The following is a 6,915-nucleotide window of genomic DNA, read 5'->3' on the forward strand; positions in this document are numbered from 1 at the left end:
TGAAGCGACGGCACAGCGTGCTACATACCAGGGCCCAGTCTGTCTCTGTTATCTGATCCTTGACCTCGAGTCTATAGGGAGTTCACTTTGCATGCATGTACTCATACTCTCGTACTGAGCGTTTTATGCTCACGTCTCGTACTCTGTATTTTTTTGGACACCCTATTCCATGGGGCAGGTTTGTGATTGGACGAGGAGGGTGGATCCAGGAGGGGCTAGTCAGTGGTTGGCCAGCTGGAGCTTCGTATAGGTTTTATTACTGTTGTTTGGGTTTATACATCTATTCGATTTGGTTGTATATTATTGGATAAATTACAGATTCTTTTACTTGGGGTTGTAAATTATTTATGGTTTCCGCAGTTTTATTCTGATATCTGTTTAATTAAGTAAATTGCATGCATAAGTTCTGTTTAGTAGGTGATCCGGGTAAGGGTCACTACATTTATGGTATCAGAGCATGCAAAAGAATTCTTGGGATTTAGTCCCATCTTGAGGTATTTTTGTAGATGGCAAATCTGTAAGAGTGGGTGCCCAGTGAGCCAACTGTGTGGCTATGGGCTTTGTTGACTCTTTGTATAAACAATCTTTTGTTTAATATTATTTACACTTTTATGGCAATGACTTTATATTACTTCATATTGTTATATTGTGATATACTATTGTTGTTTTGATAAAGACCTTGAATATACTATAGTGTATGTAAGATGTGGTAGAACATGGAGATGTCTATCATGAAATACATCTTATAGTCACTGTATATTCTAAAACCGTTCCTAGTCGATTGAGCCGTCCGATAATAAGGATAAGGATCGCTCGAGTTTGAGACTAGCATTTGCGATGCGGAGTACCACGTTTCATTGGTAGGGAACATGGAGATGTTCGAAGCATGCAAATGGATATTCATAGGATGAATAGTCGAACTACCCTATCCGGACTTTCCAAGTGGTTATCACTTATCGAGTGGATAAAGTCCGCGGTTTTGGTTGTACACCATTAGTCCTTACGACTTGAAACATCATGGAGACTCTATATGCTAGTACTGTGCTTTGACTCGTTTACCGACTCTGAGGGGGTCATCAGGTGTCGAGATTGGGTACAGTTACGACACATATAGGAGTCAATGCATTGTTGTCAAGGATTCACCACATACTTGCGAGTGTGGATATCCTATGCGATCTGAGGAGATATTAGTGTGACAAATCTCTGGCCAGAGTACTTGATGTGATTTAAGAAATGGTTTCTTAGTAGCACATGCGATGTCACTAATTTGATCTTCAAGATGCATTGCATAGTTATCGAATCTTGAGCGACTCTCGATATACCAATGGTTGTTGATTCGATCGGGATATATGGATGAAGGGACCGTACTGTACGCTAACCAAAATCTACTGGTTCTTGTAGGCACTATCAGTGATACCTAGGGAATCATGGGGCGATGTTGCTAGGCGCTTTACCATGATTCGTTGGGCAAGTCGGAAAGTGTTGTTCCGAGTCACAAGGAGTTGTGAGCCCACGGCTAGCTGTATCCCTGAACCATTGAGGGTCACACAGTGTAATGGAGTTTTAATCCCCGTTGAGATAGTTAAATTTAAAGAGTTAAATTTAATGAACTAAGGAGTTGGACTTCTTAAATAAGAGTAAGGGAGTAGGGCTTCCTAAAATGACATAGGGATGGACATTTTTGGAAACCACTGAATTCGGATTCAGGAAAATTTATTTTGACTTTAAAACGTGCAGAAATGGTTTCTGTGCACATTGGTGAAATCGTTTCATCAATCGGAGTCACGATGAATTTTATATTAATTTCTGAACGAGCGGGCTTTGCTTGTCGGGCCCCAGCTTATGACTAATGGGCCCTAAGGTGTTAGTGGCCTGCATTATAAATAAGTTATTTCAGTACAGAAATTACACACAACAGGTCATTATTTTGAGAGCAATTTTCGAAAACCCTAGCCTTTCAAAACGTTTTTGGCCGCGCCCCTCCCTACTCTGTCAGAGAAAATTCCGGTCTGTGATTTTGAATCGCAGTAAGGAATAACGAATCAAATTCGTGTATTCTCTTCGCAGAAAAATTCTGATAGATTTTCTAGTGCAATCTATCAGAGGGATTAAACCTCTGTTCGTGGACCTGATTGAAGGCGTTCATCGGTTCCAGGGAGAGACAACAAGAGCAGAATTGTTCTGTTGGTGTCCATTAATCTCGTTGCGAGATTTGAGGTAAAATTTATTTAATTGTTATTTAAATTTTACACACACGTAATTCAATCGATGAACGGTTGATACCCATACCATGGAAACGTTCCATGAAAAATTTTTAAACTTCCGCTGCACCGGGTATCAATCGTAATTGGTCTGGGAACTCGCCAGTTTTCCAACAGTGGTATCAGAGCCAGGTTGCTCAGATCAATCGATTGAATAATCAATTGTACAAAATTTTTGAGTCTCGGTTTATGAAACAAAATAAATATTTTTAATAAAAAAATTTTTTTCAGGGCAAAACCCGGGCAGCGATTGGATCGCTGCCCGGTGGGGCAGCAATTGTTGCTGCCCCGGGCGGCGCACGGCGCCGCCCAAAGGGGGCGCACAGCGCCGCCCAAGGCGGCGACCGTCGCCGCCCAGGGCGGCGCACGGCGCCGCCCAGGGCAGCGCTGTGCGCTGCCCAGCGCAGCGCTGGGCGCTGCGCAGGGCAGCGCTCGGCGCTGCCCAAGGGCGGCGCTCGGCGCTGCCCAGCGCAGCGCTGGGCGCTGCGCAGGGCGGCGCTCGGCGCCGCCCAGGGCAGCGCACGGCGCCGCCCAGGGGCGGCGCCAGGCGCTGCCCTAAAGGGGCAGCCGGGCTGCCCCCGGCCCGCGCCCCGGGTGCGGGCCGACCCGGGAGTGTCCCGGGTGGCCCGCGGGAAAAATTAATTTTTAATTTTTTTATTAATTTTAATATTTAAAATTTTATTTTTGGTCCGGTCAAAAATTGTTTTTGATTGGTTCACGAGATTTCGGATCGAATTGTTCGAGTCCGTAAATTTTAAAATTGATTTTGGATAAATTTGAATTTTTGGAAAATTTTAATATTTTATCCGTAAATTGAATTTTAAAATCAATTATTTTGGTACAATTGATGATAAGATATGATCTTATGATATATTAGATAAAATATGATTTTATTTGTAAAATTGGATTTTATAGATAAAATATGATTTTATTTGATATGGAGATAAAATATGATTTTATATGTGAAATGTGATTTTATATATAAAATATGATTTTATCTTGTTTAAATTTGAATTGCCACAGCATGTTATCCAATAAATTAATTTTGAATTAAATGTTATTGGATAAGGATGATCGATTGCCATGACCAATTTTGTAGGTGTATGTTAGGAATTTACATTTTGTCTTTATTGTTGTTGGTTTTATTAATGGGCCTGGTTTATGGCCCGATATGAATGTCATATGTAATAAAAGTGGGCTTGGTTTATAGCCCGTTCCCACCCCCTAAAAATGTATCCCCTACTTGTCATTGTTATTTAATTGTAAATACATTAGATTTAGTGGGAGATCAAGATTTGAAGATGGTGGGCCCAGCAGACAATGAAGACTGAAGAAATGTAAATTGGAAGCATATGTAATAGGATTGCATTTGCATACTGCATATTACCTAGGATTGGACTAAGACCCGTGATTGGCAACCACGGGTCAATTAGAAATGGAATCGATCATCCTATATAATATGTGATATTATGATTGTATGCATGTTTAGACATAAATTGCGTGAATCCGGCAATGCATGCAATAAATTAAAAATGATGAGACAAATATTTTTATAAATAAAATCCCTCATTTTAAATATGATTTAAAATTTATATCAAGATAAATAAAGGAAATTTAAATATTGTTTAAATGTTCCCACCTTCCATCAACGGTCAATGTATGTGATGCTACCCGCGGATACGGTCCGGCTCATATTATTGGGGGGGCCCGTTCGTCGGAAAGCTGTACATTGGATCGACAAATGTTGTAAGTTGGGTGGAACTCCCATGGGATCGGCTCATATTATTGGGGATCCACATGGCGACCGTCCATCACAACTTAATATTGATGGGTCATCTTGACATGTCACTTTAAACGGCGTCATATTATTGGGCCCTTATTGGACATGAGGTAAATACATGGGGGTTGCTTTGGAAGCAATTGGGCTCTACCTTTTGAGAATTATGGTTGGCTGATATTATTCGGGACCATAAGTTTGTCAATTGGACTCCATGTTCTCACTAAGGAAAAAGTTTCCCGTTTTCACTAGAGGGTGGTGAAATCGTTAAAATAGTGGGAGTGAGATTCATAAAATTAAATTCGCCTATTTTATGTCTTAGTAAATTGTTAAACAATCATTGATATATGTCTGTTTTTCCTTTTCAGTATTTCACACAATGAATTCGCGAAATCCTTTATTCTCGATCCTCGAACAAAACAAGCTGACTGGCGCCAACTATACGGAATGGTTCCGGAAGTTGAAGATTGTCTTAACTTCGGAGAAAATGCTCTACGTGTTAGAGAAAGCACCTCCGAAGGAAGCACCAGCTGACATAAGTCCGGAGGAATTGGCCAAACTTGATGCATGGTGTGACCATGACATCAAGACCAAATGCTATATGCAAGCCTCGATGTCTGATGAACTCCAGAGGCGATTTGAGGACACGGTGAATGCTGCTGACATTCACACGCAACTCAAGGAACTTTTTGGGGCTCAGTCGAGGGCTGAAAGGTTCTCTACTGTTAAGGAGTTGATGACGTGCCGCATGCGTGAAGGGACTTCGGTCCGTGATCATGGGGTACGAGTGATTTGGCTCATACAGAAGTTAGCGACCCTTGATTTGGTGTTGGAGCATGAACTCAATGTGGACTTGCTGCTTCTATCTCTTCCTTCTTCATTTGATGGATTCGTGATAAATTTTAATATGAACAAGATAGAGGCCACCCTTGAAGAGATGGTCAATATGCTCGTTACATATGAATCCACACTTAAGAAGGATAAGCCAGCTTTCTTGGTGGGCTCCTCATCTTCTGCTAAGAAGGGGCCAAGTATGAAGGGCAAGAAACGTTCTGCCCCACCCAAGAAAGTGGAACCCGAGAAGAAGCAAAAGACAAAGGCTTCAAACGATGGAAAATCCAAGGATGTTTGCCATTACTGCAAGAAGCCGGGTCATTGGAAGCGCAACTGCAAGGAGTATCTTGAGCAGTTGGGAACTGCAAAGGGTATGTTCTATATCGAAATAAACATGTCACTTAATACAACTTCTTGGGTATTGGATACCGGATGTGGTTCTCACATTTGCAATGATTTGCAGGTGATGACAAGAAGTCGCAGGCTTAGAATGGGTGAGACCCAGCTGAGGCTCGGGAATGGTTCCAGAGTTGAAGCTACGGCCATTGGAGATGTTTGTTTGATTTTGCAGAATGGTTTTTAAATTATTGTTGAGAGATGTTTTATTTGTGCCAGATTTAATTAAAAACATTATTTCTATTTCTATGCTTGATAGAGATGGTTATTCTTGTAATTTTGTGAATGGGATTTGCAGTATTTACAAGAATGAATGTTTAATTGGAAATGGACAACTTGAAAACGATCTATACAATTTAAAACTAAAAGACGTTCCAGTGAATTGTATTGACAAACCGGCAACAACAAACAAAAGGAAAATCAATAGTCAAAACCCGGCAAACCTTTGGCACGCTAGACTAGGTCATATTTCCTCAAGGAGGATGAACAAGCTAGTGGGAGAGGGCATGTTTGATATGTCTGATATTAACTCTCTACCTACTTGTGAATCCTGCCTAAAAGGGAAAATGACTAAATCTCCTTTTAAGGGGAAGCCTGAACGTAGTCAGAATCTGTTGGATTTGATCCATACAGATGTTTGTGGTCCATTTAGAGTAGGGACTCAACATGGCCACACCTACTTCATTACCTTTACTGATGATTATTCAAGGTATGGGTATTTATATTTAATGAAATATAAGTCTGAAGCATTTGAAAAGTTCAAAGAATTCAGGGCTGAAGTAGAAAACAAGCTAGGTAAAAGTATTAAAGCACTTCGATCGGATCGAGGTGGAGAATACTTGAGTACCGAGTTTTTGGACTATCTAAAAGAGAATGGGATTCTCTCTCAGTGGACTCCTCCTATGACACCACAGCTTAATGGTGTATCGGAGCGCCGTAATCGAACTTTGTTGGACATGGTTCGATCCATGATGAGCTTCACTGAGCTTCCACCTTCGTTTTGGGGCTATGCGCTTGAAACGGCGGTATTGTTGTTGAATAACGTCCACACTAAAGCAGTGGACAAAACATCATACGAGTTATGGAATGGCAAAGCTCCTAAGTATTCATACTTGAGGATTTGGGGATGTCCTGCTTACGTGAAGCGGACAGTGGGAGATAAGTTGGATAGTCGATCCAGCCTGTGTTATTTTGTGGGGTATCCGAAGAATTCAATCGGATATTATTTCTATTATCCTGCTGAAACAAAGGTGTTTGTTTCGCGGAATGCCACCTTCTTGGAGAAGGAGTTCTTATTGGATAAGAAAGGCGAGATGATGGAACTCGAAGAAGTTCGAGAAGAACCCGAAATACAAAATAACGATCCCACACCTCAGGAACCATTGCTGGACACGCCTGCACCTAGAAGATCCGAGAGGACTTCTAGACCTCCAGTTCGATATGGTCTTCTTCTTGAAGAGGGTCAAGATGAACCCGACATTGGATGTGATCCAAGAAGCTTCAAGGAAGCAATTTCTGATGCGGATTCGAATTTATGGCTTGAAGCTATGCAATCAGAATTGGATTCGATGCATACTAACCAAGTCTGGACTTTAGTGGATCCTCCCGATGGAATTGTTCCAATAGGGTGTAAATGGATCTACAAAA

This window comes from Henckelia pumila, chromosome 4 (genome assembly GCF_033568475.1).
Source record: "Henckelia pumila isolate YLH828 chromosome 4, ASM3356847v2, whole genome shotgun sequence".
NCBI lineage: Eukaryota > Viridiplantae > Streptophyta > Magnoliopsida > Lamiales > Gesneriaceae > Henckelia > Henckelia pumila.